We start from the raw sequence: 25,108 nt of genomic DNA, 5'->3' as shown, positions 1-25,108 counted from the left end.
AGATTCAGGCTAGACATCAGGAGGCGCTACTTCACGGTCAGGGTGGCTAGGATCTGGAACCAACTTCCAAGAGAAGTGGTGCTAGCCCCTACCCTGGGAGTCTTTAGGAGGAGGCTAGACAAACACCTTGCTGGGGTGGTTTGACCCCAGTATTTTTTCCTGCCATGGTAGGGTGTTGGACTTCATGATCTACTTAGGTCCCTTCTGACCCTACCAACTATGAAACTTGCTGGAACATGCATTATTTTGCACTATAATATCACACATATATCATACATATCACACATACATTAGATCACACATTATATATTAAAAATAAAACACACTAGGCAAATATAATCAAAATGTTTCATTAGTCATGTGATCATTATAATTAGAATTGAAAATATTGTTTCATTAGTCATGTAGTCATTACTATTAAATATACATTTCTGTCAGATTCATAAAACAAAATCAAGCCTTCCTGGGAATCTTGACAGTGTATCCAATGCTTTGCTGAAAACTAGTTCCACATGTGAGTTAATATTCATCAGAGTTAAATGTTTCTACACCTGAGTTCATGTTTTTAGCTACAGTTAAAAACAGCATGAGAAGCTGCGAAATAGGAGCTACATTACCAGAAACAGCTAAGACAGTAGAATTACAGAAGAAACAATAGCTTGATTAGTGCAACGTTAAGACCATTAAAAAAGGAGGCTGTTAACACCTGAGGAAAAAGAGTTTGGAGGGAATCAGGTAGGGTATAATGAGCCATGTGACACACCCCTCCCCCCTGCTGCCTGAACAGAAATGCTGCTATTACTGCCTGGCAGTTTGTTTTAAACTTTGGCTGGACCAGGAATCAAAGGTGGGTTCAGCTGCACCACTACATCCCCCTAGTAAGGAATCCCCATTTATATTTACATTTAGAAACCACCTGGTTAATTTAAATTAATTTAATATATGGTATATATATCTTTTATGGTTTGTTCTAGTTTCTTAATAATAAGGCAGAGTGCTAAAGACAAATTTTAAATAATTTTATTTAGAAAGGAGGTGGGATGATATACATTTGTTAGTGTTAGTTTTTTAGATTAATAGAAAGTATTTAGCAATAGGACATAGCATTTGACTGAAACCTGAAACTCAGTTTTCATAAGAATGAGAGCAATGCATGGAAGATTTTGCCCATGTGTATAAAAAAGAAAAAAAGGAACTCCCAAGATGCATAAACTACAGAAAAGTGATTTTGTAAAACCTGCCTTTCTAGGAAGCAAGCCTCATCCTTACACATGTAACATTTGCATTTACTAGGGCACGGAATGGCTCAGGGCATTGCTAATGAGATTCCAAGTTCTTTAACTGTTGGTCATCTGTTGGGCTGAATCCAGCTGAGCTCAGTAGGGATTAAAAACTGTTCCCTAATGAATGCTTGGTAGCCCTTATATGACATGAATTTGGTGTGGCTTGGTCCCAGATACTACAGCACAAACACAGCAACTTTATTTCATGTTCAGTGGCAGATTCTCCTGAGAGGCCAAAAATTAACTTTATGTTAGGACCGGGCTAGCCTTGCAGGCACAGTGTATTGCAGGGCTATCTTGTGGTTGCCCTATAGATAAATGAGAAATTCACATACCAGAGCTCTCAGGCTCAGTGCTATTGTCACACATTTTTATGCTGTATTTTATAGTTATATGCAAATTATCCTGTGGAGCAACAAAGTCTCAGCAACTAGGTATGCTCTGAAAAGTCCAGTGAAATGCTGCTGCTTATAATGAAATGAGCAGGGAGCTGCTAAATTCCAATCCTTGTTGCGACTCAGATTGTTTTCAGCCAGTCAGTTCTGCATCTGTGTATTGGGAATATATATTTATACCACAGGGGTGTTTGTGAAGATTAATTAATGTATGCACAGTACTTTGAAGACTGCATAATTATAAAAATATTCAGTACTTCAATAAGAGATATCTTTTATTTGGCAAGAATTACAGCTGTTGAGGAGGGAGGGGGCAGCAGAAACTGGTTTTTAGTTCTGCAAGCAATATAAACTAGAATCAAAATTCCTACACTTTGATTTGTAATTTTTATATAATCTTGCAGTTCAAGCCTGTTTTCCTGCAGAATTATTGTTTGATAGTATTTTCATGACCATTCACGTTTTCCTTCTGCAATTTCCACAGATTTATTATACTTTTGCATAATTTACTTTTATGACCTACATTCACCTCACTTTCAGGTTTCCATCTTGAAAATATAAAACACTCTCCAGATATCAATTAGTCATATTCAAGACTGTTTTTTTCAGTTAAAAATAAATTGAAATGGGCCTAGTTTAAAGTGACTTTTGTTGATATTTTTGTGTCATTAATACTGGTCTACAAACCTTAATTATGATAGATATTGCAATATGCCAAATTCACTGAAAGTGGTGGCACTGTCTGAATGCAATATAATAAGTTAGTTTCTTCAGCAGCTGTTTGTTATGTTTAAAAGCAACTGCTCCAAACTATGCAGGGACCAAATTTGGAAGAATACAGAATATTTGAAGCTCCCAGTGCAGTTAAGCATTTTTCACAGCTTTGAGAATGGCATATTATGGACTAGTAGCCTTACCATTTTCATTTCTCAAAATGGAACTTTAAGACACAAAAAGTTCTAAATAACTAAAAGATCAACTATTTGCAACTTCTGACTAAGCTATTCCTCCACTGTCATCCTACTCGCAGACTCTGAATTCAGTAAGACAGATATATTACTAGCACGACATAACAGAAAATAAACGTATAAAGATTCTTTCTGTTAGCAGAATCCTTGGTGACTCCTAGTCAAATGTTATCTGCAAATATATTTTTTGCACTTGCAATATAGACCCTCATTTCTAAAGCATGTATAAAAAATGAATAAAACAAACTCACAGATGTTAGCAATTCAGTGCAAGACAAGAACAAACTAAAATGATACGCTTATTTTTCATAAAATATTGAAAGGATAAGGAAGAGAGAAAGAAGACACAGACAGAAAGGAATACAAAAGAAAATAGAGCATTGCCTCTCAGTCATAAGTAAAATGCAACTGGGATACCAGCTTTCATCTACATTTATGGATAATTCTGACAAAGCCAGATATTGGCTCTGTGAAGTAATACTGGAGTGCTCAGTAAACCTCTTATATAATAAAGCTGTTCTAGTCCCATTTTTTTTTTTTTTTATCTGTAGGTGAGAGATTTCCCACTACTTTCAATAAGCTTTGCTGACACTGCTTTGATAATAGACCTAAAAATCAGTAGCAGATTCTAGTATTTTACACCCAAGAACATCTAAGGGAGTTTTGCCAAATGCATCTCAATACCAACCTACTGAAATTCCAGCCTTGAATTTCTCTTGAAGACTAATGCAATTCAGCACAATTACACCAAAATGCAGTGTGGTTTTACAGTGCTAATTAGTGTCATTTAGAGAGAAGATGGACACCAAACCAATTTTTCTAATGTTCTAAGCTAGGTTTGTTCCCTAGAGCTGAAAGGCTAGTACATTAAGAGAAACATACTGTTCCATCATCACCCTCTGATAGAAACCTAGATTCCTGGTAATGTATGTGGATAGTTTGAGGGGTGTATTTGACAGCCGTGTTGGTCTGAGACAAAAAGACATACGAAAAACTAGAGCTCTTGGTTCCAAAATGATACCTACCTATGGGGACTTTTTACCATCTTGTACCATCTACACTTTTCCCAGAGCCTGACGAAGGGACTTTGATCCTGAAAGCTTGCAGAAAAGGACAATTTTCTTGCCATTTTCCAGTTGGTCTAATAAAAGGTATCATTTTGGAACCAAGAGTTCTAGTTTTTTGTATGGATAGTTCGAAGCACTAACCAGATAATTTCTGTTAATTCTGAAGTAAAACAAATTAGACAGGACCTGTAATCACTTCTCACAGTACAGAGCATCTCTTTTATCAGCAGCTGAAGATAAAACTTTCATCCTTTGGGCTGGTTTGGAATGCTTACTGGAAGAGATGGGGAATGAAGGAGGAAGGACTGGAAAGAAACCTCCCTCACATTGATCAGGAGGTGCATTCTTGTTAAAATCAAATTCCTGTGACTGTTTTAACATTGCAAAACAGATCAAAAGATTTAAAAGAGCTTATTCCTCTTTCAGAAACAGAGTTATTTAAAGAAAGTATGAATGGTTTTGTGGCAATCTAATTGTAGCAAAAGACAAAGCCCCTGCAAGATTACAAGATGAGCAATATTTTTTTTTAATTTTCAGAGCACGGTAAAACTGCTTTGAGAGTATGTAAAAAGAATTTAAACACTTCCCCAATCTCTGTGCATTCTTAATATATGACACTCAATAGAAGCACACAAATGCTGAAAGGTTTTGGGAACTCTACTACTTTGCATGTGTTTTATTTCAATATGTGACCCAGCTGGGTCACAGAAATATATTTCAGAAAACACATAATTGAAATAGAATATTCCAATTTAAAATTCCTTATGATTATATAAATGTTTTGTTGAATTTATTAGGTCTCTTGGGTGGGCTTCAGAGTCAATCTTCTCTTGTTTGGACACATTTCCTCCCCTTCCCTTTTTGCTCAAGGAAAAAATCTGTCTGTTGCCACTTCAATTTTGTATTTTGTTGCTGTTGCTTCTGGTGAACAGCCTCTTACAGAACCTAGAGAGGTGTGTAAGGGATGCAAGTAGCCAACAGAACTGTGGAATTGACTGCATTTTCAACCCACGTTCAGAGGTTGTATCAGACTCCCCCAGAATCACGAGAATAGCTTACAAACTAGCAGATCTGAAATAAACAAAAATGCCCTGTTTTTATTTACCTCTCATTTTTTGAGTCTCTAGCATACGTAGGCATGTCATACTTTCAAATTTCCCTAATATGAGACCTAGAAATTTACTTTAAAAGAGACCTGAGATTTCCATCTCATTTTGCCTTGGGAACTAGAGCTTTGAACAGCCCTCCACCCTACAAAAAACCCTCTCCCCCCTCCCCTTTCCCCAGCAGATATGTCAAGACTCTGTTAAATCAGGAGGGCTGTCCACATTACATTTTCATTCCAATAATGCTGTCCAAAACCTCATCAAGATTTCTCTTCTTTAATCTTGGAGTTCCAGTATTTAGGGTTATTCAGGTATTACAAACATTAGGTAATTATACTCAGGTAAATATAACAGGTATAAAAAATTTAATAGAAGTGTGACTTCCATGTTAGTGGTACCCCTTTTAGGATCATGAGACTCGAGAGAAATTTTTAAAAAGTTCCTGAGCCCAGCCAACTTGTGGAGAGATCACAAAGATGACCTGCAGATTCAGAAGAGAAGATCTTTCAGGATAGAACTCAATTTTAATAGTAATACCATTCTCCTGCCCTTAGCCACTATATCATCATGGTATCTCATGTTAGGAGCAAGGAACATGTGTTATTATTTACGGCCCTTTTCAATAGCCCATTTCCCAAAATATGGCCTGCAAGCCTGTGACAGCCTGTAAAGCAGTCCACCACACAGGACTGCCCCTTTGAAATGGCCCTTCAAGACAAAACCTAATCAAATTTCAGGAACAAAATTATGTTCTTGAATGCCCGAGATTCCCTAGCTGAAGTACTACCCACTTTCTCTTACTGTGTCACTGTTCAGCTGAAAATAGTCAGCCTGAGTTCCTTCTATTGTGCAATTTATTGACTGTGGACTCCTACCAAAGAAAAGACGACTTATTTATGAAATGTTTGGGTATATTTTTGGAATGTTGAAATCAATACATAAAATACATACATCAGATGCAGAAAACCAGAAGAAATGTAAATAGATAGAAAGGGAACCACAACCAACTAAAAGTGATGCAATGATCTGAAAGAATTAGGCTAGCATTAGATCACTGGAAAAATTGTATTGGACAAGGGAAAAAGCAGCTCTAAAAGGATGCAAGCATCCAGCATCTTTATATTAAAACATGACAATGTTCTAAAACTAACAAATTGCTTATAACCCAAGTTTATCAGCCTAAAACCAGTACACACTTGAATGATGTGTGTTATCAGTTGCCTCGACACAAAACTGTTATGATCTTACAGAATTTTCTCACCAATACAGCTGTTCAAGCATTAATAATGCTAGGAATGTTAGTGTATGCTGCCGGCATGCAGTTTTACCATTGGGCTATTTAGGCCAGGTGTGGGCAATTATTTGGCTGTGAGGGGAGGGGAGAGCTGGTATAGCTGTGGGTGGCAGCTTCAGCCTCTGTGCCCTTCTATCCCAAGGAAGGGCTCAGGCAGATGCCCTGATCCTCAGGGGGAAGCTGCTACCCACCTGCAGCTGATGCTGGCACCTCTCTGGTGCTGCTTCTGGCACACAGGCCGGGAGCTGGTATAAGCTGCAGGGCTGTGTTGTAGGTGTAGGAAAGTTGGTGAGGTGGTGTAGGCAGAGACAGAGCTGCGGCTTTGCCTATGAGGGGAAATGGCTGGTGCTGGGCACTGGGCTAAAGTAGGACCCAGCAGTGAGCACCCAGAGCCTGCATCAGGGCTGCCCTGCAGCTCCTCTCTGTGGGCCCAGAGTGGCCTGGAGGTTGCATGAAGCAGTAGCAGCAGAGAGGAGCTGTAGGGCAGTCCCAGCATAGGCTCCATGCATTCACAGCCAGAAAGACTCAGAAGTAGCAAGCACACCTGCTATTGGGTCTTGCTTTTGCTCGGCAACCTGCACCAGCCACTGCTGATCATAGTCAGGGCTGCCTCTCTCTGTCTCCACCAGCCAACAATCCTGCATCTACACCACAGCCCTGCGGCTTACACCAGCTCACAGCCTGTGAGCTGGAAGTAGCGCCAGGTGAGCACTGGCATCAGCCTGAAACGTAGGCAGCTGGTTCTCACTTGGGATCAGAGCATCCTCCCAGCTTCACAGATGACACTGCTGCATCAGCAGCATGTCAGCTGCAATCCCAGGCAGTTGCCCTGAACCCCAGTGGGAACCTGCAGGCAGTGTCCACAGCTGATGACAGCATGCACTTGATTCTGTTCCAGCATGTGGACAGGGTATAGATGATTCCATCCACCTGGCAGAATGCAGCAGCCAGAACCGCCGGCTTCCTACAGGCCAGATCCTATGACTTTGCAGCCACCCAGCCGCAGGGCAGATAGAATCAGTTGGAAGGCCAGATTCAGTCTGTGGGCTGTATTTTGGTTTAGTACCATAAGGAGAGAGGGAAAAGCCAGAGTCTTATGCCTGGAATAGAGGAGTGTTTGCTTTCAGAACCACAGTGCAACAGCACTTTTAATCCAAAACATTTATGACCTGATTTTTCAGAACTGTAGACAACCCCCCATCTCGGCTCAAACCCCTCACTCATGCACTCAAAAGCTGCTGGTCTTGCTGGGGCTGTAGACTGGGTCACCCTTTTCTGGCTCTGAACGTGTCTAAAAAAAATGCGTGCCCTGCTGTCCCAGGCTTCTTCATTGCACCCGCTGCCATTTCTGTGGCTTCTAGTAACTGTGCGCTTTAAATATGAAAAGTGAAGAGTAATTATTTTTTTCACAATTATTTTAAAACTAACTGGGAATTGATGCTCTCATATCAGCAGTACATATCATAGCAGTCTATTAATTCATAGGCACTCCAGATAAACTTCAAGCCACAGAGCCTTAATCAGCAGTGATCATGAGCCAGCACCATGGGATAGAGTAGCAAAATGTAGCACTTCCACAAGGGCAATGGTAGGATTTACAGCCTTACTATTTTAGGCCTGAACAGCTGCGTGGTTCTGGACTGAATTTCTGAGTTGAACAACTCCTTGCCATTGTAATAATGGCACTATTTATTTTTGTTAAGGTGACACTCATTTGTTAACAATGGGCTTTTGGTGATACAGAAATGGGCAAACACTTAATTTTGCCTGCAGGCAAACAGTCCAGTCTCTTTGGGGCTTTAATATAAAAAATTAAAATGCTACTGATACAAAGTCAAAAGACCTTTTTAAAGTAGTTTCCAAATATTTAACTTCAATTGCAATGAAAAGGAGTTAAACTGAAGAATGTACTGTTGGCTGCAAATTTCTTTAGAGTATTCCATTTCTCATGTACAGGCCACTGATACATAGCCTCTCCCTTATTTTTGGTGGCTGTGAACTCTATGGAATTGAGGAAACATTGATTTTCCTTTACTTTTTTTGGTAAAGAATCAATTAAAAGCTTAAGAATGCAAATACTGTGCATGAATATTTATATGAACTTTTCTAATGTTTAACAAGGTTATACTTCATTGCCTTCATGGCTGTCTGTCATGGTTAGCACATTATAAGTGTCCATAATTCCTTGGAAGTTATGCTTTTATTTATTCTGCATTAATTTGACTGCAGATTGATAGAGGCTGTAACTACCTCAGGGCAGTGGGGGGGTTTCACAGACCTTTAATTTCACTTATTGCAAGTGTTGGGAATGACAGAATGCAGTGATCAATGCCTTGTTTCTCACTCTTGTGTTACAAGGTTTGCATTTAATAATCAATGAAGATTAATTTTTCATTCTCTATTTGTACTTGAATCACAGAAAGTTGCAAGACAAATGACAACTGCAAAGAAATTTGGCTCCATTTTTATACTGTGGTAGTGCATGAAAGTATCTGCTCCTGCTTAACAAGTGACACTACAGATGAGCCCAGAGGGCACCTTTACAGGTGCTCCAGGGATTAGTTGGGGAGAGGGTGGAGGGAGGGTAGCACTTTAATTAAAGCAGCTCTGTGGATCAGTGTCCCCATGCTTAAAAATGGAGGCAGGGGCGCTTGAACTAAAGATTGTTCAGTATGCTTCAGTTCAAGCACCGTCTGCCATTTTCAAGCACGGGGATGCTGATGCACAAGATGCAGGAGGCTGCTGGAGCATGGTAGTTGCCATGCTCCAGGAGACTCTCTTAATTCCAGGGTGTTGGAGCAGCCTCCGTGCTCATGTACAGGTGCCCAGAGTACACTCTGCAAACCAGCTGTAGTTTACTGATAATGCAAAGGATGTTTTGGTTCCCCCCCCCAGTGTATTGCACAAAATACTTTAGAGTCACTGAACACCAAAAATCCTGAAGTGTAATAAAATACATCAGAAATGGTGTACTGAAACACCTCTCAGCCCTTTAATGCATCCGCATTTGAGGAAAGGAACGAAATATCATTTACTAGCAGTATTCTTACTATCAGCATTCCCCAAGTCTGTGTTGGAGAGGTAACAAGCTATAAAAAGCAGGTCATTTTCTGTAAGAACACTGTATGGTAGCCGATATTGCTACGTTACAAGTGAGGAAACCCAAACAAAAGATGAGACTTTGCCCATGGCCACAGACTAAGACCATATTTGAGCTGGGTATAAAACTCTGGAGTTTTGAGCTTAGTCTGCTATGCAAGATTGCTCCTCCCAAGTTTTCCTTTTCCTCCTTCAAGTCACTCCTAAAAGCCACCTTCTTCCACAAAACACAAACACACTAATGTTCACCTAATGTTCTTTTCACTGTCTTCATATTAATTATACTCAGAATAATTTCAAGCTTGGCCTGAAGAAATACTCTGTTCAAAATACTGCAATAATTGGAACTTAATGAATGATGTGTGTACATGTTTCAGTAGATGCATTTATGACATAGGTGGGCAAAATATGGCCCATGGGCCAGATCTGGCCTACCAAACAATTCCATCTGATTTGTGGTGGGTTCCTCAGCCCTGCCCAGCCCAGGCCAGTAATGTGTGAAGCATGTCCTACCACCCCTGGACATGGAGGTGCCACAGCCTGGCACTTAACACAGCCTGCCCCAACTCCATGCACAGCTCTTGGGCAGGGGTGGCATGGTTGCCATACTCAGCTTCCCAGCAGGCTCCTTCTGGATACTGCTGCCAGCGTCTCTGCCGCTGGACCTGGCCCTGATACCTGGGGGTACCCTGGCCTGTCCACCCCACATCTACTGCCAGGGGTGCCAGATGGAGTGGGTGGGCAGGATCTCCATGAAGATTGACCTGGGACCGCTGTGGGAAAGGCATCCTAAGCCAGGCAGATAGGATGGGGGTGGGAAGCACGATGGGCAGCCGGAGCTGGGATTGTGGAGTGATGACAGTGCAGGCCAAGGCCCGAGGCAGAGTCACGATTCATTCCCCACACATCCTTGCAACAGGCACCAGTTCCATAGGCAGCAGCCCCTGCCTGAAGAACCAGCATCTGTCACAGGGATGTGTGGAGAGCAGATCGCAACTCTGCCCTGGGCCTTGGCTCCCAGCCTTACGATGTCACCACCCAGCGACCCTGGCCTTGCCCACCCGTCCTGCTCCTGGATGCCACCCACCTGCAGGTCTATCCCAGCAAAACACTCCCTGTTCACAGGAATCCCGGTCCAGTCTCCATGGAGATCCTGTCCACTCTGTCCACTGCCCCTAGCAGTAGGTGCAGAGCAACTGGGCCCACGGCCAGATAGGTCTCCCTCTTCCCCCACACTGTACAGGGTAGCGTAAACAGTAGGGCTGTGCAAGGCTTCAGACCATGGTTTGGATCCGGAGAGGCTTTGGGTGCTTCGGTGTCTGAAGCAGCACGTCTGGATCAAAGTGCTGGCTTCGTTAGGCTTTCCAAAGCAGTTTGGAGCTTCCGAACCACTTCGGAAAAGCTTCAGAGTCACCTCAGAGATCTGGCCATAGGGTATAATGGGGAATCTATGAAATATCTATAACTTTGTTGTTTTTTGTTTGATTTGAGTGAAACTTGCAGGGGTGGTAGCCTCTGTAGAGAGCATGAAGCCTGCCAAGTTTCAAGAAGATCGGTGCAGGAGTTTGGGGGGAACTGCACCCTAAAGTCTTGAAGGCAAAACGCATGTCACATGTATGTGTGACACCGCGGGGGGGTGGGGGGGGGTGAAAACTGCAGGGGTGGTAGCCCCTGGTGAGGCCATGAAGCCTGCCAAGTTTCAAGAAGATCGGTGCAGGAGTTTGGGGGGAACTGCACCCTAAAGTCTTGAAGGCAAAACGCATGTCACATGTATGTGTGACACCGCGGGGGGGTGGGGGGGGGTGAAAACTGCAGGGGTGGTAGCCCCTGGTGAGGCCATGAAGCCTGCCAAGTTTCAAGAAGATAGGTGCAGGGGTTAGGGGGAACTGCACCTGAAGCTGCCGGCAGGCAGAACTTGTGACATAGATGACCCTGTGTGTGTTAAGACGCAGTGGGATGAAAACTACCCCCCAAACCCCTGCACCTATCTTTTTTAAACTTGGCAGGCTTCATGGCCTCACCAGGGGCTACCACCCCTGCAGTTTTCACCCACCTGTGGTGTAACACATACACATGACATGAGCTTTGCTTTCAAAAATTTGGGGTCCAGTTCCCCCCAAACCCCTGCACCAATCTTCTTGAAACTTGGCAGGCTTCATGCTCTCAACAGAGGCTACTATCCCTGAAATTTTCATCCAATCAGACAAAAAACAACAAAAAGTTATAGATATTTCATTGATTCCCCATTATACCCTATGGCCGGATCTCCGAAGCTTTGGAGCTGCTTTGGCCGGATCAAAGCGGGAACCCAGTCCAGAGCTCCGGATCAGATCACTGGCATCTGAAGTGGCTGGATCCAAAAATGGATCAAATAGCTGCCTACTTGCACAGGCCTAGTAAACAGCTGTGACAGGGTACCCAGACTGAGTCTGCACCCCTCTTTCCCTTCAGCAGCTCACTAAAACGCGATAAGCAGCCCTGCAACCCCTGCTTTGGCTGATACATGCATCTGTTGCTGCCTGAGTGGTAGTAGGAAAGACATCACGAAAATAAACGATAATACTACCCTAGTAGAACAGGAGGCTTGTTCTGCATTGCACCTCCTCTCTATGCCACAGGAGTGAGGGAGTAAAGGCCACATTTTGCTCTTAGGTCCATAGTGTAAAACCAGAATAACTCTCAGGAGTGAAGTTGCTCTTGATGTACCCCAGTGTAAGTGAACAGCATTCCCTATGTAAGAGACATCAGCAAAACAGGAACAATCCAACTTGGTGCACTTCAATAGGAGAATGTTGCAGCCAGGATATGAAACATTCTTCAAGAATGTAACACTAAGCTCAAAACATTTACTTCTGTTTTAAAAAAGGACAAAAATCAAAACCAAAAACAAACAAACAACTCTCCCCCTCCAAAAAAACCTGCCTTTCCTTCAGGAATAGATATCAATTTACAGAATGTTCCTAGCAAGAGAAGACAGTATGGAGTCCAAGTAGGGCTTGGCCTCTGATCTGCATAGGATATATCCAGAGCAAGGCTTGCAGTTTTTGTGCTGTTATTAATGCAGGGGGAAACACAAAACAAACCCAGAACAATGTTATCACTATCATTCTTCCTTTACAAAAACTGCCATCTGGATATTGGCCGGCATTTACATAATATCCAAATTAATTTGCTATATTATTATGTAACCTGGACCAAGAACACACAAAATATGCATTTTTTCCCCCCCAAGGGTTGGTCCCAATTGCATTAAATCTCCAGGTAGAAAGAGTAAGGTAGAGAATATAAAATAGCGAACAAAAATTTGTATCTCTATGATGGGGGAAGGAGGACATGGAACAGACACACACATACAGATAAAACGAATATACAATTTGGGAACTATTTACTTTTTTCACTAAAATCATCACACAAAGGCTTCAAGCATGGTGACTGGATACTTTCAGGGCATATTTATTGTTAGTTAATAGAACTCATGATCACAAAATGTGCTGCTACAAAGGAACTATTTCACAGAAGTTCAGTGAACAATACTGTTGTCTCCAACAAAGGGGCAAAATTAACATTAATGCATCATTAAAATGAAGCACATAAAATCAAGAACTGGAAACATTAAGTTTTAATGCACACACATATATGCGTACACACATGCACACACATGTATATGTATATACACACACAAATACACACACAGTTATATTTTGGCTCCTAGTCCTGCAGATATTCTTGTGTGTTCATCCAACTTTGTACAGTGAATAGGCTCATTGAACTGAACAGGATAATCCACAAGCAGAAAGCTAAGCAAGTCCTGAAGTCTTTGCAGAATCTGTGATCTCATCTTTGGGACTACGTATAGTTTATCAGATAACACAGCATACAAAGGGGTGTTTGCATGCTTCCAAATGACAAGCCACTTCTTATTAGATAGATGTGATCTTGGTAAAGGAGTGCATACATATGTAGGGACTATCAAAGAAGGGCATTTGCAAATGTGACAAGAGTTTACATGCATTCATTAAAATAAACAAACAGCAGAAAACAACTGTTACTTAAGCTTTATCCTTCTACCAAATACCACTTTTACTAAGTGATGGTTAGATATCTCTCCTTTAAATGTCTCCTCAAGGTATGTTTCTATGAAGACTACCTGACATTTGGAAATTAAAACAAAGTTGATGGCAGCCAGGTATAGTTGTTACTTATTTTTCATATAAAATCTCTATATGCAAAAATACATAATAGAGCATTATTTTTATTATTTACAAATGAACAACAACTTTTGTTTGTTTATGAACAATAAAATAGGAGACATCCTTAGGTCAGGAAACCCTTGTGCTAGGTGCTGTACAAAAAAACCAAATAGATGGTTGTTGGCATAAAGAGTTTACCATGCAAAAAAAGAGGCAACTGGCCAGGGATAGAAACAGACTGGAGAGCATGAGGCAGTGAAATAACATGGTTCAGCAGACTGGCAGCAGCCACAACAGCTAGTAATTAGCCATATCAGGTTTTTGTGGGTATCACAGCAAAGGATAACTTCAGAGATGGATTTGCAGAGCCAGATTAGATTCATCCCAGTGGCACAATGATGCCTTCAAAATCTGCTTAACTGCCCTTTAAGGGTTTTACTTTCCCTAGGGAATGTATACTAATCCCACACTATTGCAGCCTCTGTTTCAGGGGGCATATCTGGGGCTTTCCTGATTCCTAGAGATCCTTGGGTACCAAATGGCTCCCAAAAATTACAGGAGTCCTCTGGAAGTTTTAATTTGTTCTGGTGGTACGAACTGGTTCAAGTCACCTGCATAATCTAAAAGCTGAGAAACTGGCTTCAGTTATTTACATCATGCTGAAAGCTTGCTAAATGCTTCCAAATATCACAGTGGCCACTTAGTTCTCCCACTGAGATAGATCCTACTGGATACACACATCATTAGGTACTCTTAAAATACCAGCAGATAGATTTATAACAAGACAGCAAAGTTCCAGGGTTGTGTCCCCAGACATTGACAATCTGATTAAAAAAGATTAAAACTTCTAAAAAAAAATGATAGCTCTCTGGTGGAGGATTGTAAAACAAATTGATAACAGCAGAGATGGCATACAGCCCAGGTCATGGTAACTTTGATACTGAATGCAGAACAAGCTGAGATAACTTTCTAAAATTAAGACTTCTATAGTTGCAAGTATTAATACTGTGGCTGCACAAAGACAAAAGGAAAAAAGGAGAGAATTGTCCCAACAAATCAGATTTGATATACTGCACTCCTAGCATGGTATTCCAAGGCTACTGAATTACTACTGAGCCCTCAATGAGTGCAAGATGTCACACCTATCCCCAATTTGTCATCAGAAGTCCTTACTCCTTCTGCAGGTTGGTGGTCCCTCATTAAGAACAGAGACTTTTAGAGCACAGGTTTCAAATTTTATAAAACTTACTGTGCTGTCTTTAAAACCTTCTTTTTATTCTAACCTATTTTTTTGGGTTATAGCTTCTGGACTTAGGACTGTCTTACGTTGCACATTTTCAGGTTAGAAAAGTTAAGAAAGCGTTAACAACAGTGACCCTCACAACATTTTTCTGCTTGCTCTCATTCTAATTCTCTAAGAGATATATTAGTGTTCTTATGTTACAGGAAATGAGAACAACAGGAAAACTGTGGATCCCATGAATTAAAAAAATGTCTTGAAGGCATGAAACAATCTAACCCTAATTACAGCCAGCTGGATACTGCTCTCTTTTCAGTGTATTTAGATAATTAACCAAATACTGACTCTTGCACAGTTACAGAGCCCAAGTATATATTACTATTATTCACATACTTGAGGTTAATTTAGTATCAATCAGTGAAATGAAACAGTGGATAATATTAAATTCTTCATATCATATCAATGATACATAAAATAATTTTTAGATAAGGACAGCTTCTCATGCTGGCTTGGTACTGACATATATGAGCCAAGTTTGATCTGCAGGTCTGATACACTCACCTTGGTTTCAATGCTTATATTTAATTTCACTCATGGGATGTCACTTGACTATTAAGATACTCTTTCAAAGATTTATGAATTTATAAAAATATGCAAGATGGATTTAGCAAGTTTCTTCTTTGCACTCTCTCCTGATGCTAAACTGATCTAACTCCCACTCAGAACTTCAGACATTCATCTTTATCACCAGCAAATCCCAGGCAAAAAGTATATGAAAAAGGAAAAATACTAAAGATGCTACTCTTGATTCTCGCTACTTTCATAAGGGCATCCCTGTTCTTATGACATCTGTTTCTCCTCATGCTGTGATCTCATGCTGCGCTTCAGAGGGGGAAAAGTTGGTCAGTAGTTTATCCTGAGTGGTAACTTTTGGAGTTTTGCTTCCAGACACTTTAATTTCAGAAAGCTGCTATCATGAAAATAGAAGAGCCTCTTTTTATCCAATAAAAATGATGAGAAAAATTGTAGCATAGCATCATACAACCAATGGTCAAAATGATAAGACCAGTGCATTGCTAGGGTAGTGTTATAACAAAGGACAAATACAAAGCTCTAGGGCAGTGGGGGGTCAACTTGTTTGGCAGATTTGCCACAAATTAAGCAAATTAAGGGGAGGGGAGAGAGAGGCCAGGTGACAAGGGCAGGCCCTGGGAGCGGGGAAAGTGGCAGGAAGACACAGCATGGGGGCAGATGCCAGGAGGCGCAGGTACTGGGGAGCAGAAGGGGGGCACTTCTTTCCCCGCCACTAGCCCCCCTGCTGCGGGATTCATGTAAATATGGTAAACCGTTTCTCAGAAAAAAAACACTGGGGGAAGATGATAATCTAAAAGCCAAGAAATTTCTGTGAGGGGTTCTATTTTTGTTTTATGTTTCAATTTGACAATGGATGGTACCAGGGGGTGGGGAGGAGAAGCAGGCAGCAGGGAACAAGCTGCCTGACTCTCTCACCGTTTGCCCCACCACATACCCCTGCTACTGCCTCCCTCACTGTCTGTCTCCTATTGCCTGCCCCATTACTACCCCATTACCTCTCCCCCCTCACCTGCAGTAGTGAGGGGGAGATGGATTTAAGATGATCCTCCAAAACTAGATTCCATACATGCTATAATAAATGTATATATTTTGTATGTGTAGAACCTAATTATTGGGGCACTGTCTTACACTCAGGATCGTCCTGTATTCAAGTAAATATGGTATACAACTAGATCACCTCATTACAAAAAAAGGCTTTATGGGTGAAGATATCTTGGTTCCAGTTTACTATACTATGGTACTGCTTGGCAGCTCTGATTTCTTCTGAGAACATCCACATTTTTAAGTGGCAGACTCTCTTTCCTTCATTCTTCTCTTAATACTGAACAATGAATGTGCCAAAGCAGAGGCCTGGTGTAGATAACTGCCTGTGCCATTTCATAACTGGGGGGGGGAGGAAAAGAAAGTGAATATAACTTCCGTGATTTATAAATGGTGCCAACAAACAGTGGGGACATTGTAGGCTGCAGTGCTGGTTTTCAAGGTCTAGAAGGTATGTTTCCATAGCAACTGCATATACACAATTTTCCCCATAACAGTCACTCTCAACCTTTAGTTTACAGGAAATTATTGCTATTTTGAATAGAACTGAGGGAAGATAAAAATATTTTTGATCCTTGAGAAAGATCAATGAATGATTCTCTTAATTAATGTCTGAAGTGTGGCTCAAACAGGTTTTTGTTTGTTTGTTTGTTGGTTTTTTACTGGAAATGCATCCCTTGCTAATTTCACACCATGTAGAAGGCTGCGAACAAATGAAAGGACTCATTATGAGAGAAGGGAAATCTATTAAATATCAATTACAGAATTATTTTTAAAAAGTGAAAGTATACAATATGAATACAATGAGTACTAAGGAAGGATGAGCTTGTCAAAAGTACTGAAATAAGATATGGTATTTTCACTAATAATACATGCTGCCTAAGCACTACAGAAGACTGAGAGAAAGAAACAGAAAGCCTCTATGGATCTTTCTTACAAAAGTTCTTAGTTCTTGACCAGTCATTTAAAGAAAAGAAATAAAAGATGCTTAAAACAGATCAAATGATAGAAGGAAAGTCTAGGAAGAAAGCCAAGGAGTCTCCTTTACCTCTGCCTCCTATTTTAGAATTTTTTTCTTCAGGTAAGAGCAGACTAGATTTAGGCACAGATATTACAGTTTTGGATTTTGGCTGGTAGGTCTATATACCCCTGTTCCAAATCAATTTTAGAATATTCCACCCAGAAAATTCATTTATTGGACACTACTGTGAAAGTTTACAATGGCCATATCACCACCACATTGCATCAAAACTACCTGGCTGCTACAGCTATTTCCATGCCAGTAGCTCTCATCCTAAACACACCACTAGATCCACTGTCTACAGCCAAGCTATACATTATAACATTGCTATCTGTGCTCATCCTACTTACTGGAATCTGGAGGATCTGTTACAGGAATTCTTACACTTATACCACAATCCTAAAGATACAGCCACTCAAATCAACAGCACCAGACTCAGACTCTCAGACCCTGCTACAACCAAGACAAGGGTGACACAGCCCTACCTTGAACACCTCAGACCTCACTAATGATTTCCAGCCCATCCTGGAAAATGACAACCATCTCATAGCAGCCACAGGGAGCAAGCAAACCTGTCCTGCCTTAAACAGCCCCCCAGCCTCAAACACAGTCTCTCAGCAACAGACTACCTATCAACTGATAGTCTCAAATGATAAAAACACAGACCTATCATTATTCTGAATTTAGTATTTAAGTACTTTTACTACCCTCACTTGAAAATTTAAAAGAAGATTTTTATGGAACATCTTATTTAAGATCAACAGAAAATGTTGACAGTAAAAAAAAAAAAAAATCCTCCCTTTGCTCAAGTAAAGAGCTAGCTAAAAACCACTATATGAGGGCGCGGAGTTTTCTGTCTCATCACAAAAAAAGGAGCCCACTGCGCTGATATGAAGCAGAACAGAATGGTCTTGATTTAAAAACAGCAGCTTTTGGCCAAGACAGGATTGCTGCTCATTTTGAACCTTGCAGTATATTAAATGCTTTTTTCCATGTAGTCTTGCCAATGCTTCTCCTGCTGATTATGTTTCCAAAGGCACGCATTTCATCAACATGAATTTAAAAGAAAGGAATAATCATTATTCGCCTTATCAAATGAAAATATAAACAAATTACAATATTTAACAACTGAGAGGGGGCAATTTTAATATGTTAAGCTGAGTGAAATAAGGGCCAAATTGTAGAACAAGCCAGAGAAAGGTTAACAGTCCACTGTGAAAACAAATACAATTTACAATAGGACTCTTTATAAATATTTCATTTTTATAATAACTTGTTCTGACAATGTTTCCATTTATGAATCACCTTTTTCAAGAGTTTATAACTCAGCTATAAAAGCCTGCTTAGGACTGAAAGACTGGCATTTAAGGTTTCAGCTGAATTGCAGAGTCTTTTTTCAAAAACAAATTTTGAATTCAATCTGTTCAGCTATGCTTCAGCTAAAGGAAGGCCACAAAAAAAGTCTCTGATTTGACCACAAATATTGGGGTTAAGGAATTAATCTCTTCCCTCTACCCCCACATTGTGACGTTAAGGATTTGCCAGAATTGTATATAAATCAGTTAAGTTGTTGGTCTATTGTAAGCACGTAAGTGCAGAAGCACATGCTTTTCTCTAACAGACTGAGAGACTAAGTAGGAGGAAGCAGATACATATTATATATCCTCTTACCTTCCCTGTTTTGGGGAAAAAATGAAGGGGAAAATATCTTTGGTTCAGTGGCCTCAATTTCTCATTCCCACACAAACATGTCAAGAGGAACTATCTTCTGGATCCCATTACAGTATTTACTACTATATTTTATGACAAAGTAGTGTGTTTGCTTCATTTTCTGGTAAAATAAGATAGCTAGCAGAGTCAATTAATAAAGGTTAAGTACTTTCGGATCCATATAGGTAAAATAATACTATCTAAATGTAAGATGATTATAACAAATATCTATATGATTAGTGGCTATAATCACTCCATCCTGCTCTGAAAAAATATACTGTGACTCCATCAGCCACCACTGAAATGAAAACGTAACTATTTATACAATAATGTCAAGAAAGAGTTCTTCAATTGCATCAGATTCCGCTTCAGCACCAATACATTTAACATGTTCCTTCCTGATTCCATGTGCCAACTCCAAGAAGAAACAAAAGCCAGAGTTGCTTCCAGGAGAAAAGAGTTCTGCAGAAATCAGTGAGCAGTTTCCTGGCATTGATAAAGATTAGCACTTCTACAGGCAGCTTTATATAATGCATGTATGTACATAAAGGTCAACTTTACTATCTCTATACAGGGGAGAAAGAATGCCTGTGACAGAAGAAGAGATAGATGTGCACATGGGACTGCTAACACTTTCAGAATAGCGGTGTCCAAGGTAAATAACTATGTGGATAGAGAGTAAATCATTCAGTTTGATGAAGGTGCTATCCAACTTCCTGCCACTTCCCTTTGTTATTGAGCAGGCGGTGGTTTTCCTCCTCCTAATACGTTCTTTTCCCTTATTCTGGTCTTCCTTCCTGATGATAAATTCACTTTTATTATTCTAACTAATTGAACATTAATTTTAGAAATTTTATTGCTCATTTTGATTTCAGTCAGTGAGTCAAGTGGAAAATATGTGTTCCCAGTCCGAGAAAGAACCCTCCCATACAACGTGTTCCCTGAGCCAGAGGAACCTCCCATACAACATCCTCCAGCTGTTCTCAGGAAAAGAATTTGTACATGTGGCATCCTCAAGGCACTTCCCACCCAAGTCAGGCCAGTGTATCACCCGCTGACAGGGAACCTGCCCAAATAGCAACTGTTGGCTCTTCCCAAATCTCTTCCCATATAGCTTCATTCAGCACTTCCTGAGCCAAAACAAACTTCTCCTTACACAGCTGATTATGGTCTTCCTGCACCAACAGATAATTCCCAATTCCACTGCTATTTCCTCTTCCAACATTCTGGGGAATATACTAGATTTTAACATGCCCTTAAAAATGAATGAGTCCTCTGATTTGCCATAGTTCTCCCATCAGGGCAAATGACAGCATTCTGAGTTGAGCCAGCTGCTCGTTCTCGTTTTCTTTTTAGAGGTGCTAGATCAATAGAACGGAGCATTTATAATGCTCATCAGAAAGTTTGGGGGCAAAAGCAAGAGCAAGAACAGGGAGAAAATGGAGAAATGAATGTTAAAAAACAGGGAGAAAGGTCTTACTTGTAATTTTTTTCTGAGCTCCACCTGTCACCACCACAGATCCGTGGAATCGGCATACCATTTTCCTAAAGTACAGATGTGAGGAGGGGAGTTAAGAGAGAGCCATTGGCACAGAGTCCATTAACAGTTCCTCACACCTTCCAAAATTCCCCCCTACCACCATCAAAACAATCATCTCCCACCTCCTTGCATGCCACCTTTCCTTCCCACAGTGATGACCAAATTCCAAACTAGAGAACTTTAGACAGTTAACAGAAGAAAACAGTTTGGGAAAAGACTTCAGTGGCCAAATGATGTCAGCCTAAGCCATGAGAGATATTCTGAAGTCCTCAGCACTAGATTAACTGTTCTTTCTGAAGCCAAAAGGAGCTTTATCATTTATTTAATTTGGAAATAATAAGAATTTTTGAGAATCCCACCTTTAATATAAAGCATCTGTAGAAAGTGTGAAAGGCTTACCCTGTAGCACTGTAGTTTCACACCCAGCCTGTGATACACAGGTGGAGTGAGCACCTGATTATGACTGGACAAAGGAAGCCAGTTATCTTTACAAGCCCCAGGAATGCCAGTGGTCAATTAATCCATCAAAATGTGATAGTGGGAGACCTGTTTTTTTTGCCCTCAAAAATAAATAAAAATAGGGACAGACTACCTTCTAATATCATGAGCAAATAAAAGGATTACGGCACTACAGATATTTAAACACCGCCTGTTCTTGCTTTCAAAACAAATGCACTAGTGCATGTCACTTTTTAAAAAGGCACAGGATATCTACAGTAAGGCTTTGCTCTAGCACAAGTCTATAAATGTAGCCACAAGCTACAGAAAAGGGATGGAGGAGGAGATACAAGCAGAATTCATCCCACTTCATTTTAGGAATATTATGGATTCATCAAGTTCGACAAGACACAATAGAGTGAGAAGGAAAAGAGGCTAAGGAGAGAAAACAGAGTAAGATGACAAGACAGAGCAAGACAGACAAAATAAGGGAAGGAACACAATGAAAAAGAAAAGAACAAGTAGTAAGGATTGTCATAGGAAGTGGTGGTGGTACTGGTGATGATGGTACTTAGCACTACTGAAGAGCTGTGAGAAAACACTGCTATGGAAACAGGGTAAGGGAGAGAAGAGAGGGGGCAGATGACAAAAGGAGGAAACTAGGTATGACAACAACAGAAGCAGCAATGGGCTCACAGTCCTTACCAAAGAACAAAGTAAAAGTAGCTTTTCTAACCTAATAAGATCATAAGTTTTTGTCATATAAATGGACATAGCTACAAAAATGCATGTATGGCTTTTTTATTTGCTAGAAAGAATTAGTCAGCAAGTAATATTAAACAATTCTTAATTTTTGTACCCCAAAGAATACAAAACTGGGGGTGAGGAGGAGGGTTCGTCTCCCAACATGAAAGTAGTAAAGGATTGTTTAGCCACAACTTAAACATCAGTTGCAAAGTTTTTAGAAGCTGACACTGCAAGCTACCTTCTAATAATAAAAGAAGTGGCAAAAGTACAGATTTATCTGGAATTTAGCTGGTATAAGGTTACCATAATTAAACTGCAGTAGTACAAGCTTAAAAACCTTTACAATTTGTACAAAATTTGAAGACGATGCACCAAGGACATTTAAAAAGAGACTGTGGAAGAATTAAGGTTACCATTTAAGTCTGAAGTATTTTATCCATTCTGGTGCCAAAGGTGGCTTTCTAAAACCTTCTGTAGAAGCTGGCACCAAATCTAAGTATTTCCAATTTATCCAAGGCTGATAGCCACACTTTTCACCCCTTTCTCTTTGTGACAATGGATCAGGGCAGCAATGTTTTCTGAAAAAGAAAGATGAAATGGTTAATAGTGTAAAATAAGTTTTGTTTCGTTTTTTAAAGATCCATTGTACTTTTCCTTCCCCTTATAGCCTCCAGAACTTCTCAAATACTGCAAGGTTTATTTGAACAGAGATCCCCTGCTTACTCCTGTTCATTTGGAATCTGCCCCTACTTCCAAGGTATAAGGTCTGAATAAGTTTTAGAAGGCCTATATAGTTCTTCATGTGATAGCTTAGTATCAAACAGCTACCAAAAATAGGACTAAAAACAACCATGCCTAAATGGTATCCTTGAAATACCATTTAGAGGAAGAGACTGGGAATCAAAAGTGAATAGATATTCAATATATCAGACAAATGAGACCATTGCACCATTTAATTTTTACATAACAAACATGAGATCATCTGGAATATTTCATGTTGAAATATTTTCAGCAAATGTAATTCTTCATTATAAAAATGTAAACAATAATTTAAGCTGCATCAAGCACAGTATCAAATAAGTAAGAGTGGGTAACTCCCTCCCCTACTTTCACTCAAAAAGAGAGACAATATTTAGGAAGATATGTTTAAGGATACCCAAATGGGAAAAATATATTAATAAATAAAATCTTATCAGAGAGAATTGTTAAATATGTAAGACAAAAAATTGTTCTTTCACACTATCCAAGCTATCTTTCACCTTGACCCCATTCCCAACTTCTTTCCCAGTAAGAAAGTGGAACAGAGACGGAGCCCTGTGGAACCTCACAGAGAACTGCAGAAAGGATGAGGGAAGCATTTAAACGATAATCTGAAGTAGCACTGGAAAGCCAAGACAACTGAGCAATGCCATGGAAGCTAAGATTTCGAGAAGGGCACTGCTGACCCCCCTCCCCTTTCGACTTACCAGCTGGAGGCAGCTCTCCATGCAGCATGGGCATTTATTGGCCAAATTATTGACCCCATCGGGCCAACATCCAATATAGATAATTTTCTTTATATCAGTACCAATTCGATATTAGACTGTTGTATGGGTGCACCTCTACTAGAAAGTAAAGCATGCTTGTATTATATTAGGAAAGACCCAGACCAGAAAAAAGCTGAAGAACAAAAAAAGCTGCAGTGTTAAATATGTGGAGTTCTATCTTATATCCAAGGAAAATTAACAACCAACAAATATCAACTGAAGGGAGGTAAGCGATATAATGAAGCCAACACACACAAATCTCACCAATGAATAATACATTATAGTCAGCCCTTATAAAGCACTTTTAATTTTCCAAATGTTTTACAAATATTAACTACTTCTCACAATATCTGTGTGGAAAACTCCTTCTCCATTTTACAGACAGACTGACTGATGGGGCAATGTCAAGCACCTTTGCAAAGCTACACAGGAGTTGCTATTGTTAGACCAGGAACTGGTGCTCAGGTATTCTTGGCTTTTAGTCCATTTCTTAGACCAGAAGACCAGAAGGGACCTGTAAGATCATCAAGTCCAGTCCCCTGCCATGGGCAGGAAGTAACTGGGCTCAAATGAGTTCAACAAGGTACCTCTGTCCAGCCTCCTCTTGAACACCTCCAAGGATGGTGACTGCACCACCTCTGCTGGGAGTGTGTTCCAGATTCTAGATACCCTTACAGAAAAGAAGTTTTTCCTTATGTCCAGTCTAAATTTTTCCTCAACTAGCTTATGCCCACTGGACTTTGTCTTCCCAAAGGGGGCTTTTATGAAGAGTTGCTGGCCTCGATCTTGGCGTTAGGCCTTGACATACTTGTAGGTGACTATCAAGTTACCTCTCAGTCTTCTCTTACTCAGAATGAACAAACCCAGTTCCCAGAGTCTCTCCTCATAAAGCCTATCCTTCAGGCCCCTAATCATATGGGTGGCCCTTCTCTGTACCCTTTCAAGCTTATCTACATCCTTCTTAAAGTGTGGTGCCCAGAACTGGACACAGTACTCCAGCTGTGGCCGCACCGATCCTAAATGGAGGGGGAGGAGCACCTCTCTGAATCTACTGGCAACACATCGGCTGATACAGGCCAAAGTGCTATTTGCCCTGCTGGGGACTTAATCACACTGATGGCTCATATTCATCCTCTGGTAGAGGGTTAATAATATATGTTAGACTCTTTATTAATCATTTGTTTACTTAAATGCATCTATATTCTTTTCAATAGCATACATTTTCAGTAGTACAGATTTTCAAAAGTCAAATTCTGGAGGATTTAGATGCACAACCCCCATTACTTTCAATGGGAACTGTATAGCTAAAGCTACTTTAAAATGTTACTCTTAATAAAATTATCAATGGATCATTTGACTGACAGAATGCAAAAAGGTTAGCATGTATTTTAAGACATTTTTCTGGAAAATTAAACATATGCGACAACGAATCATTACCAGATACCAGACAATCTGTTTCTAGTTTTGTTTTCTAACACTATCAGTGAAGTCAGACTTAAAGGTATGGCACTGGGAAGAATATGAGATTAATGATAGAAAAGGATCATTTAGCAATAAGGAACCAGAAGGAAAACACCTCCCCCCCCCCAAAAAAGTAGTGGGAAAAGTGCCTGGTTATCCTGGACCTGTAAACACCTAAATTGACTGACTGACTTAATTATCTGGATGAGCTAATATATTTAACTGATAGACTTTTACATGGTCTTTACTGATCTATGTGAATGAAACTAGGTAAACTAGCTGAACATATCTATTAATTTTCTCACTTGTTTCTTTGCCCCTTTAACTACAGAAATTTAACAGTACAAGATGAAAAAAATGTTATTATACTAACAGAAATATACAGCCC

At 40.3% G+C, this 25,108-nt stretch overlaps 1 protein-coding gene across 2 annotated transcripts in view; it reads right to left on the bottom strand.

Moving 5' to 3' along the window:
• Positions 1-22,330, bottom strand: part of PEAK1 (pseudopodium enriched atypical kinase 1) — a 99,900-nt gene extending 77,570 nt beyond the window's left edge. For both annotated transcript variants that reach the window (XM_019533352.1, XM_019533353.1), the window contains exon 1: positions 22,147-22,330. The gene's annotated coding sequence lies outside the window, so the exon portion shown is untranslated. The remainder of the gene's footprint in view (positions 1-22,146) is intronic.
• Positions 22,331-25,108: the final 2,778 nt, after the last annotated feature.

Source organism: Crocodylus porosus, unplaced genomic scaffold, assembly GCF_001723895.1.
Source record: "Crocodylus porosus isolate Cpor-Errol unplaced genomic scaffold, CroPor_comp1, whole genome shotgun sequence".
In the NCBI taxonomy this organism is placed as follows: Eukaryota; Metazoa; Chordata; order Crocodylia; family Crocodylidae; genus Crocodylus; species Crocodylus porosus.
This window is presented reverse-complemented; position numbering and strand designations above follow the sequence as displayed.